This window comes from Crinia signifera, chromosome 8, assembly GCF_055691185.1.
Source record: "Crinia signifera chromosome 8, ASM5569118v1, whole genome shotgun sequence".
Classification (NCBI taxonomy): domain Eukaryota; kingdom Metazoa; phylum Chordata; class Amphibia; order Anura; family Myobatrachidae; genus Crinia; species Crinia signifera.
Window position 1 is genome coordinate 143,325,159 of NC_139224.1, and position 12,047 is coordinate 143,337,205.

The 12,047-nt window shown below is 46.1% G+C and overlaps 1 long non-coding RNA gene and 3 other non-coding genes across 4 annotated transcripts in view; all 4 read right to left on the reverse strand.

Annotated features, from left to right (window-relative positions):
• Positions 1–361, reverse strand: part of LOC146026529 (uncharacterized) — a 32,800-nt gene extending 32,439 nt beyond the window's left edge. Inside the window, exon 1 of the long non-coding RNA XR_014454480.1 lies at positions 315–361. This is a non-coding gene — a long non-coding RNA (uncharacterized LOC146026529). The remainder of the gene's footprint in view (positions 1–314) is intronic.
• On the reverse strand, positions 168–244 carry LOC146030091 (small nucleolar RNA SNORD47). Its single transcript, XR_014455602.1, has one exon. It is a non-coding gene; the product is annotated as a small nucleolar RNA SNORD47 (small nucleolar RNA).
• Positions 362–6,787: 6,426 nt separating the features above from the next.
• On the reverse strand, positions 6,788–6,868 carry LOC146030115 (small nucleolar RNA snR60/Z15/Z230/Z193/J17). Its single transcript, XR_014455626.1, has one exon. It is a non-coding gene; the product is annotated as a small nucleolar RNA snR60/Z15/Z230/Z193/J17 (small nucleolar RNA).
• A 1,068-nt stretch (positions 6,869–7,936) lies between these two features.
• On the reverse strand, positions 7,937–8,016 carry LOC146030066 (small nucleolar RNA SNORD79). Its single transcript, XR_014455579.1, has one exon. It is a non-coding gene; the product is annotated as a small nucleolar RNA SNORD79 (small nucleolar RNA).
• Positions 8,017–12,047: the final 4,031 nt, after the last annotated feature.

Sequence of the window (12,047 nt, forward strand, 5' to 3'; positions counted from 1 at the left end):
TCAACTGCAGCCAGCCCTAACCAGAATAGACACCATGCAAGGTTAGAGATAGATTTATTGCCAGCTTTCACCACTAATACAAACAGCTGAGGCAGCATTTATTTTATATGTATAAGAACTCTGCACGGTCACAGCTGGATACATCAGCCCCCATGTTTGTTGCTGGTTACCTCAGAAAATAAATGGAACGGTTAGGAGTATAATCAGCCTTTATCATATGGCAGAATCAGTTTCATCACTGGTCACCAGCAGACTAAACAAGGCAGATACAGACCATGCTGGTATATATAGCAAACTACTGGCAGGACACTCACCTCATGGTTCCCATCTGCTGCTCAGTCAGTACCTAGAAACAGACAAGGCTTTAGCATTGTCAGGCATGGCAGTAGCGCACGCAGGGGGTCTAAGGGCCCGAGTCTTAAAGCTGAGGGTCCCCTCTTTCCATGGGTACAAGAATTTAAAAAAAAAAAAATCGGCCCTTGGGAACTCTGACTCCAAAGCAGTGGTGCCCATCCAAGCCTGTTAATTGCTCTGCCCAGTCAGATCTTTCAGGTTCTGTCTAGCATAGAGTTTCTCTGAGGGTATATTTCAAAAGCTGGGCCTGTCCCCCTTTGACAGACACTAGAAGCTGGTCTCTTCTTTTCCCAGAACCAGAGATATCAGCCTTCCAGCAGCTGGTTACTGCTCCAGCTCCACACACCTGGTATGTCGTTTTATATTCTCGTTGGCAGATTGCTCTGCCTCCTGAACTTTGATCCCCTAGTCCAATACCATTTGGTAGGTGGAATCCTCTAGTTTTTAATTCCGTTAAAATCTAAGAAATCTATTTCTGGGAACTGGCGATATCTGCAGACAAGCAAGCTGTCCTCCCACCAGAAAATTATGAATAATAAGCCCACTCCACTACCACCCGGGGGATATCAAAGCTTCACCCACCCCTAGAGGATCGGTAGGTGCCCCAATACATTGCTATGCCCAGGGGGATAGATAGATAGAACAAACGAACCGGCACTCACGTTTCCAATATTCAAAATGCCCCGGGTGCCAACGAGTAGGAGTGATGTACAGGAAAGAATGGACGTGTCACTCCAGGGGACTTAATCAGAAGGATTTAATAGAACAATGAAAATAAGCACTGGGTTTACATGTACAAAAGTCAACGTTTCGATACACGGAGGTATCTTTATCTAGACAACATGTACCAGGCAGTTAAATGCCCGCACGGCGGTGGGACCACAGATATATATATATAGCAGAGTATAACTTACTGACTCTGTGCGAGGCTGGCCGGCTGCGGCGCGCCCCCCTCCTGTCACCGAGGCAGGAGCGCGCACCGCTGACGTAACCCCGACCGCTGCATAGCAACGCAGCGGGTCTGGGATGGCGTCCCCAGCAACCAACCAGACTCCCCAAGCCAGGACTGAACATGAATGCCTAAACACCGGCGGCTGCAGTGAAGGCATAATAAATACAATAGCAGACAGTTCTATGCAGCAAGGGAGGGAGTCCACATGTAGCAATGGAGTCCCGTGTAAACGCACGGGCAGCGAGTGTTAGAGGCATAGCGTACAATAAAGGCAGACAGTGCTGCACGGCACTGGATCAAGTGGAGGATACATATAAATAACGGATCCACACATAATTATAAAGTCCCCAATGAGCGCACATGATGAGAACAGGATCACAGGTGTCACTCGCACCAGCAGGTTGTTAGTAGAGGTCGACATGAGTCCACGGTGGACATGCATAGATGTAGAAGGTTAAAAAGGGGGGGGCTGGACGGATGGAAATCCGCATATACCGATGAAGTCATAAGTCAGAGCACGGCATGTGCAGGGAGACAGGAATGGCCAGTGTCGGCAAGAGTATCAGCTGGAGTCGACATGTGTCCACATGCATCAAGCATGATAACAGAGGGCTAAAAGAATAGACTCCAATTGAGTCTATCATTGAGGCCATATGGTTTGACGGTCTGCAGTTTATATATCCATTTTGCCTCAAGTTTCAATAAGAGGCCATCACGGTCGCCTCCTCTTGCTAGTGTCGGTATGTGGTCGATCAATATGAATTTGATGTCGGCTACTGTGTGTCCAGCTTCAAGCCAATGCCTAGCCACCGGTTGGTCCGCTTTTTTAGTGGAAATAGCATTGTTAATGGCGGATCGGTGGAGGGCCATACGGTCACGGATCGTCCTGATGGTTTTGCCGACATAGTATTGTCGACACGGGCAAAAGAGCAGGTAGACAACGTGGGTGGTGAGGCAGGTGAGTACATGGGGAAGACATAATCAGAATGGGGGTGTTTGAAAGTTTTGCATACTACAATGTTGCGGCAAGTGGTACACTTGATACATCGATAGCAACCTGGTTGTTTCTGTAAAAAGTGTGCTTTAGGTGGAACAATGTCAAAACCAGTGATGTCAGCATGCATTACTTTGTCTTTTATATTCTTTCCCCTTGTGTAACAAGCCATTGGCCTGATGGTTCTGAAGCAGGGCAGCGTTCTATCAGATTTGACGATAGGCCACAGAGCAGTGGTGGCTCGTTGGACGACCGGGCTGGATGTAGTGTAACATTGTTTCCAGGGCAGGGTGTCTTTGGTAGTACGCTGGGTGGGTTTGAGCAGATCTGAGCGAGACATATTGAGAATCTCGGATTGTGTGGTTTTAAGATGCTGAAGATTGCACCCCCGATGGACAAATCTGTTAACCACCGCATCAGTGCTGGCTCGAGCTGCTTCAGGTGTGCTGGAAATGCGGGCCACGTGCATAAGTTGAGACTTAGGAAGGCCGCGTTTAAGTCCTCTGGGGTGGTGGCTAGATGACAATAGGAGGGTATTGTGGTCGGTGGGTTTGGTGAATACCTCAGTAACGATTTTAGATGCACAAATGCTGACTTTCACATCCAAAAAACTGATTGACTGACTGTACATTGATAGTGTATTTGATGGGGGATGAGCTGGAGTTGATGGGAGTCGACATGTTGGATGAGTAGCTCAGCTGGTCCTGACCACATGAGAAACAGGTCGTCGATGAATCGGACGTACATAAGAATGTGTGGTTGTAGAAGTTGATTGTTGAGGAATTTCTCATCCTCCTCCTTGAACATAAAGATGTTGGCCAGGCTGGGTGCTACTGGGCTCCCCATAGCACACCCGCTGGTCTGTTGATAAAAACCACCATTAAAAAAGAAATAATTTCTTTCAAGGGTCAGGGTGAGCAGTTTGACGAAGAGGGCATGGTCCATGTCGCTGATGTTATTGTGCCTAAGGAATGCGGCCACTGCAGCTACCCCTGCCTGCTGGGGGATAGAGGTGTATAGGCTGCTTACATCCAAGGTGATCAGTTTGGTGTCTGCTGGCACAGAATCAAATTGTTGTAGGCGCAATAAAAAGGCTGTGGTATCTTTGATGAATGATGCTTGAACTTGAATATAGGGTTGGAGAATGATATTGAGTATTTTGGAAACAGGTATTCATGAATAACACCATTGACCTGAAACTTGCTCAAGCCCTCAAACAGGACCACCCAGTCATCCCCCTCATCTACACGGTACCCAAAATCCATAAAAACACCACTCAACCACCTGGACGCCCCATCATATCTGCTAATAACTCTCTCTACCAACCTGTTTCCAAAATACTCGATATCATTCTCCAACCCTATATTCAAGTTCAAGCATCATTCATCAAAGATACCACAGCCTTTTTATTGCGCCTACAACAATTTGATTCTGTGCCAGCAGACACCAAACTGATCACCTTGGATGTAAGCAGCCTATACACCTCTATCCCCCAGCAGGCAGGGGTAGCTGCAGTGGCCGCATTCCTTAGGCACAATAACATCAGCGACATGGACCATGCCCTCTTCGTCAAACTGCTCACCCTGACCCTTGAAAGAAATTATTTCTTTTTTAATGGTGGTTTTTATCAACAGACCAGCGGGTGTGCTATGGGGAGCCCAGTAGCACCCAGCCTGGCCAACATCTTTATGTTCAAGGAGGAGGATGAGAAATTCCTCAACAATCAACTTCTACAACCACACATTCTTATGTACGTCCGATTCATCGACGACCTGTTTCTCATGTGGTCAGGACCAGCTGAGCTACTCATCCAACATGTCGACTCCCATCAACTCCAGCTCATCCCCCATCAAATACACTATCAATGTACAGTCAGTCAATCAGTTTTTTGGATGTGAAAGTCAGCATTTGTGCATCTAAAATCGTTACTGAGGTATTCACCAAACCCACCGACCGCAATACCCTCCTATTGTCATCTAGCCACCACCCCAGAGGACTTAAACGCGGCCTTCCTAAGTCGCAACTTATGCACGTGGCCCGCATTTCCAGCACACCTGAAGCAGCTCGAGCCAGCACTGATGCGGTGGTTAACAGATTTGTCCATCGGGGGTACAATCTTCAGCATCTTAAAACCACACAATCCGAGATTCTCAATATGTCTCGCTCAGATCTGCTCAAACCCACCCAGCGTACTACCAAAGACACCCTGCCCTGGAAACAATGTTACACTACATCCAGCCCGGTCGTCCAACGAGCCACCACTGCTCTGTGGCCTATCGTCAAATCTGATAGAACGCTGCCCTGCTTCAGAACCATCAGGCCAATGGCTTGTTACACAAGGGGAAAGAATATAAAAGACAAAGTAATGCATGCTGACATCACTGGTTTTGACATTGTTCCACCTAAAGCACACTTTTTACAGAAACAACCAGGTTGCTATCGATGTATCAAGTGTACCACTTGCCGCAACATTGTAGTATGCAAAACTTTCAAACACCCCCATTCTGATTATGTCTTCCCCATGTACTCACCTGCCTCACCACCCACGTTGTCTACCTGCTCTTTTGCCCGTGTCGACAATACTATGTCGGCAAAACCATCAGGACGATCCGTGACCGTATGGCCCTCCACCGATCCGCCATTAACAATGCTATTTCCACTAAAAAAGCGGACCAACCGGTGGCTAGGCATTGGCTTGAAGCTGGACACACAGTAGCCGACATCAAATTCATATTGATCGACCACATACCGACACTAGCAAGAGGAGGCGACCGTGATGGCCTCTTATTGAAACTTGAGGCAAAATGGATATATAAACTGCAGACCGTCAAACCATATGGCCTCAATGATAGACTCAATTGGAGTCTATTCTTTTAGCCCTCTGTTATCATGCTTGATGCATGTGGACACATGTCGACTCCAGCTGATACTCTTGCCGACACTGGCCATTCCTGTCTCCCTGCACATGCCGTGCTCTGACTTATGACTTCATCGGTATATGCGGATTTCCATCCGTCCAGCCCCCCCCTTTTTAACCTTCTACATCTATGCATGTCCACCGTGGACTCATGTCGACCTCTACTAACAACCTGCTGGTGCGAGTGACACCTGTGATCCTGTTCTCATCATGTGCGCTCATTGGGGACTTTATAATTATGTGTGGATCCGTTATTCATATGTATCCTCCACTTGATCCAGTGCCGTGCAGCACTGTCTGCCTTTATTGTACGCTATGCCTCTAACACTCGCTGCCCGTGCGTTTACACGGGACTCCATTGCTACATGTGGACTCCCTCCCTTGCTGCATAGAACTGTCTGCTATTGTATTTATTATGCCTTCACTGCAGCCGCCGGTGTTTAGGCATTCATGTTCAGTCCTGGCTTGGGGAGTCTGGTTGGTTGCTGGGGACGCCATCCCAGACCCGCTGCGTTGCTATGCAGCGGTCGGGGTTACGTCAGCGGTGCGCGCTCCTGCCTCGGTGACAGGAGGGGGGCGCGCCGCAGCCGGCCAGCCTCGCACAGAGTCAGTAAGTTATACTCTGCTATATATATATATATATATATATATATATATATATATATATATATCTGTGGTCCCACCGCCGTGCGGGCATTTAACTGCCTGGTACATGTTGTCTAGATAAAGATACCTCAGTGTATCGAAACGTTGACTTTTGTACATGTAAACCCAGTGCTTATTTTCATTGTTCTATTAAATCCTTCTGATTAAGTCCCCTGGAGTGACACGTCTAAATATATATATATATATATATATATATATTTTTTTTTTATTATTAATATACATTTAATATACATACTATCTATAAAACTTGAAACTTGAACTGACCCGGCATATACTGGGTCACCTAAGTGTCCAGCTCTGTGCTTTGCTCCGCCCCTCTGGAAACCCCCTTCTGAAAAACCTGCGTTTGCCACTGCATGGAGAGACTATACATGGCTGGATGGGAGGGGTCATGTCAGTAGTTTGGATAGTCTACATTGATAGTTCAGGTCAGACATTTCTATTGTCGCACCATCACTAACTCTGCTAAAAGCCAAAAGAAACTGGAGTCAGACTAGCAGGTTCTTTAAACGTTCATTAATGAAAATCGCACAAGTCAGAGCTAATAACAAACTTCCATGGGATGGTCAAGCCTGTTACTATAAGCATCATCATACTAGACACTTGGCCATATCACGTACATAGAGCTTATGCACAATGATAGGCAGATTGGCTACATTCATTAAACAACCAGCACAATGTGTTCTGGACAGTCTTATACACCAGATGCTGGAACCATTGTAGCTTTCTACAAGTCATTTAGGCAATAGTATAGTGCTTATGTACACATTAGCCATGTGCTGCGCCATACTTACTGCCAGAGGTCACAAGGCTTCACGTTGGCATCTTCTGCAGCATAGTCTGTAAATAAATATATAGGATTAGTATAAGATAAAATCCGTGGTCATTATTATAGCAATGAAATAAAACACATCAGATAGGAGCGAAAGACAAGCTCTAATCACCACGGTCCATCTGCTGAACTATGTGATCATCATTGTGTTTGGTTGGGAAGAGAAGCTATAGAGACAGCAGTCAGCTTACAGACAGCAGCTCATGTCCTACAACAGGGTATACAGGTTCCTCACCTACACCATGGTGGGTACATATTTACCATCAACCCTGGCCTCATACTAGTCACTCAGGTAGAGCATTGAATAATCAGGTAAAGTCTATAGCATTGATTCAATGCAGGGCCGCTAATATTTCACCAAGCTTTGCCATGGATTAATGCTGACATTAGCCAGGTAAGGTCATGTGACATACAACACAATACTATGGATAATTACAATGATGTTAAGCCCCATACACACTAGCTATAGTAACAGATCACTTAGAAGCCTTCTCAGCAACATCGTTGAGTGTGTACACCCAATATAGTTGGGGTTGGGATAGTTTGGGCTACAGCAACTAGGTCACCACAGGTCAAGGACGACGGTCAAAATGTCGACATGAATTTTTCGTGTTTTTTTTATCTAAATGTCAACACTGTCGACATGGACACAGTTTGAAGTGCATCGCTCGCAATGCTTCCGGCACACTATTTTATTCTCCCACCACTCCCGGGCCTAGTGGATGGTAGAGCATGAAATACCGCCTGTCGGCACAAACAAAAAGTGAAAAACCCCATGTTGACCTCTTGACTGTCGACCTTGACCCATATCGACCCAATGCTTGTTGACCTAGTTGCTGTAGACCCCATGACCGTATCCCATATAGTTAATGGCATACAGGAGTGCCAATCATTAACGATGATTAATGTCTGCTGAACACAGGTCAGTTTGGCTATAAAGACAAGTAACCTGCATGTATCCGGCACCAGTGACATCACTGCACGATACCTGTGGGTGATATAGTGATATAGGCATTGGCTGGTGTGTATGGGAGCATAACTACAGGTTAAAGCAAAACTAACAATTTAGGTTACAGATGCCTATTAGGGTGTATCAGAGGGGGGATACCAACCTTATGTCTGTTATCCAGCAGCTGTTTCGCTCATTTGTAGCTAGGAGAAGAGCAATACAGTCCAGTTAGGGAAGCCTAGGCATATTCAGCATTTACTTACATTATTCTATACAGTGTCAGTACAAAAGTGCTCCCTCATCCTTATTCAGAGAGATTCCCATTGATTTATATAAATCATCATGTACAGTATATGGTAGGCTTACTACGTAACATGGAATAACTTACCCATAAGCCTGTGACAGAGCCGGCCTCATACTGGTACCTAAGGGGTAAAGAGGACATGTTAGGAGATGACCCAGGAATATGAGCGTGTACAGCTTAGAGTAAGTAACGCCTCAGCATTAATATAGGTGGTAAGCTATCTCGTCATCCTGACAGTCAGGAGTAGCAAATAGGTGTCATCATCGTGGCGTTACAGAATCACTAGGCCCAGCTGTAAGATGCATCTGCAATTACTGGCATCCAGACTCGCATACTTCAGGGTGCAGCCAAATAATCGGCGCCCCTCTGTATATGCCAGATGAGCCAGATTACTTTAGGCAAATAGAAAAAAAAAAGAAAAACCACCAGTCACAGCTTTTATTTCAGCAATAACACCATCACAACCCAATCGCAGGGGGTGTGGATAATTAGGTTGACATGCATTAGTTTCAACACTGAAGGTCGACATATGAAAAAAATTTCTCAGGGTCATTGGGTTACAGTGAAAAGGTCAACATGGGTTATTCATGTTTTTTTTTACCTGAATGTCAACATGGAAACTGCATCACTGTAACATGTCCCCTCGCCATGCTTCAGACACGGAGCCTCGCTACACTTGCCACATTATTCTATTCTCCCTACATGTCCTAATGGATGGCAGGGGATGACATACAGCCTTCCCATTTCCACCGTTTGACCCCATCAACCTTTTTCATGTGTCAATTTAAGGGCTGTCAACCTAGTGACCATATCCCATCACAGGGTAAAGAAAGCAGTGCTCAAGGCTCTTGGTGACTAACCGCATGGGGCACACTCCTTCAAGCCTCACTCAGACTTGTGAGAAGACAGACAACCCCTTACCACCAATGGTTTTGTCCAGGTGTATGCCTGGGACCAGCTGCCATCCGCTCAACACCCATCACACAATAGGTATTGCCCATGCCTAATTTTGCTGGTACTCATGCAGTCACTTATTGGTGAATTTGCCAGGCAGTATGACAATCTCCCACTTATCCTGCCTGGAACACCGCTCCTTCCATACCACATAAGGTCCCAGTACCCTGCAGACAGCATACTACCTGACCCTCTCCTTCAGGGAGAACATGCTCTGTTCCTGGACTTCCCTGGTAATGTATGATTGCCATCACCTGTGGTGAAACACCTTTCTTATCAATTACCTAGCTCCCCACAGGTGATGCGGAGGAGAAATAGAATGTGCCTGACCCCATCCCAGACAGCACCCCCCTTAAGCAGCAAGACTTCTGTATTCAGTGTCACTGTATGAGCTACTTTCCCACCCCAATCTATAGGTGCCCATACACATTACAATTATTGTATACAATATCACATCTTGGTTTTGTGAGAAGATGAGATGAGATCTAGCACAAAAAGTATGTGCAGCACATTCATTTTGTACTAGATCTCATCGCAAAACCGAGATGCTATGAGATGCGATATCATATACAATAAATTGTAACATGTATGGGCACCTTAAATCTCCCATTGCAAAATAATTTCTCTTCATTAGCTGAACCTGAACACAAATTAGTACATACCTCTGCACCAGTGGGAACTCTGGTCAGATCCAATATTCATAATTGACCTAACTGGAGGTATGTGGTCACTTGTTCAGCCAGCATTCTTACGATGGCTGATGATGCACAGCTCACAGCAGGAGCCTGACCAGCCTGCAGTGTTGTCCAGTGATGTGTGTCCTGGGTGTGGCAGAGAGGCTGCCCTTTATAACTCCACTGCTCACTCCCTCCCCTGAAACCCAGCCCTGGTGCCTTCCATTGGCCAACAGGGCTAGGGAGGTGTTAAAAGGGGTGGGGGCAGGTTTGTCCATCCTCCTCCCCCAGGAATTTTGAGTTATGTTCCACAAGCCACCTGGCATCCCCGGTAGCTATCTGAGGTGGCCATCAGTGTTCAGTTTTTCGCGCTCCCGTTTTCTGCCCGTAGTGATCGCTGGTCGCAGTAACATGCTCCTGCGACCAGCTGATTTCCACTACCAGGCTCCCCCAGCAGTTTCTTTTTCATCAGCGACCATCTCTGGTTGCTGATGCAAACGGGACACCGAGCGATATATCGCTCAGCGTGAGCGATATATCGATCGGCGATATATTGCCTCGTGTGTACAGGGCTATAAAGCTATGCTCTGTGTCCCAGCACCTTGCAAACAAAAAAAAATGTTTTTATTCATCCCCATTATTTGTCCATCCTCCTCCGCCAGGAATTTTGAGTTATGTTCCACAGGCCACCTGGCATCCCTGTTACCTATCTGAGGTGGCCCTTTTGGCCTAGGGATCGCCATCAGTGTTCAGTATCGATGGATGCCAATAATGAGGAACATGTAACTGGCCATCGATATCCACCATCTATGTATTGGGAAACCATTGATGGTAGCCCATCGGTGGTCATCCCTGTTCTTTCAGTGAATGGCCCACTGACCAATAACAGCCTGGGGCGGGGCTTCACAGGTGTTGGGGGCAGAGCTACACTCTATGTCCCAGCACCTTGCAAACCCAGAAAAATATTCTGTACTATCGATAGAGGAAACCTACCTGGTTCTCTCCCATCGATGGCAAAACCATTCAACATCAGCCATAAAGCATCAATATATTGTAAGATTGCACGCTTGTGAGCAGGGCCCTCCTACCTCTATGTCGGAATTTGCTGCATTATATAAGAAACTGTAAATAAATAAATAAAATATGAGTCATCGATGGTCATTCCTATACCATGGCCATTACAGGAAGATTCCCAGCTGGTGTCCTGTATTTAGCATGCTGGCATCCTCCCCTCTGACACCCAGGACATTGCTGATATGCAGGGCTGGATTATAATGGGGGCACAAGGGGTCAGTGCCCCTGGGCCCCCCTCCACCTAGGGGCCCCCTGTGGTTGTCATGTATTTAAATTTTTTTTTTTTTTTTTTAGCAAAAGGTTTTGTGCATGGGAGTGGGGTAGTGCTGCAGCTTCACCTATCTGCCAATGTGACAATGATTAATGGTGCTGAGCATTGGGAGCCAAGTGTGCAGTGCATTACTGGGAGTTGACTAAGTCCCATGACACTTTGCACCAGAGGGCAGAGGCTGAGATTGGTGGAGCTCATTACATGCTTCTCAGGCCCATGTATAACAGCAGCAGCAGCCTAGTCATGGGAGGGTTTTTAATCAGAGGCAGCACTGGGACTGTGAGGTCTCCTACAGAGTAAGGTGCAGAGGGACAAACACAGGCTTTTCATGTGGTATGTATGTATGTATGTATGTATATATATATATATATATATATATATATATATATATATATATGTATATATATATATATATATATATATATCCCCTGATATATATATATATATATATATATATATATATCCCCTGAAGTTACCCATTGACTCTGTGTTTTGACAGTGTAATATTCCCCATGCAGTTTGCGGCCAGTAATGACAAGTGTAAGGAGGCCCCCCTGTCTAAAGTGCCCCGGGCCCCCCGAAGGCTTAATCTGGCACTGCTGATATGGAGGTATGAGCTGGGAGGAGGTGCTATGCGTATAGTGTAGGAACGGACATTGCATCACAATGGTTTACATGTTTTTGCTCCGATGGCAGTGGTTTAACCATTCATTAGCTGCATTCCAATGTTTGCCACCATCAAACAAATGGCCAATATTTGATGGTGTTGCGCAGGTCCAGTCCCCAGGCCCATCCCCAGCCAGCCATACTGTAGATGTTTGCAAATGCACAAACTAGGCTCTATTTCAGCATGTGCAAATCATTATCATATAAAAAAAAATTATATATATTTTTTCAATTGGATTCTTTTTATGGTGGATGCCCAGCCATCAATTATTAGGCTTCCGATGTCCATCCCTAGGCATGTGGTGCGAGTCTGTCTGCTTTGAACAATCAGCAATACACCTGCACAAACTGACAGTAACCTGGGAAACAGGGGCAGCAGGATACAGGCTGGTGGAGAACCTTTTCCTGCACAAATGAACCTCACAAGCTGCAGATCATCA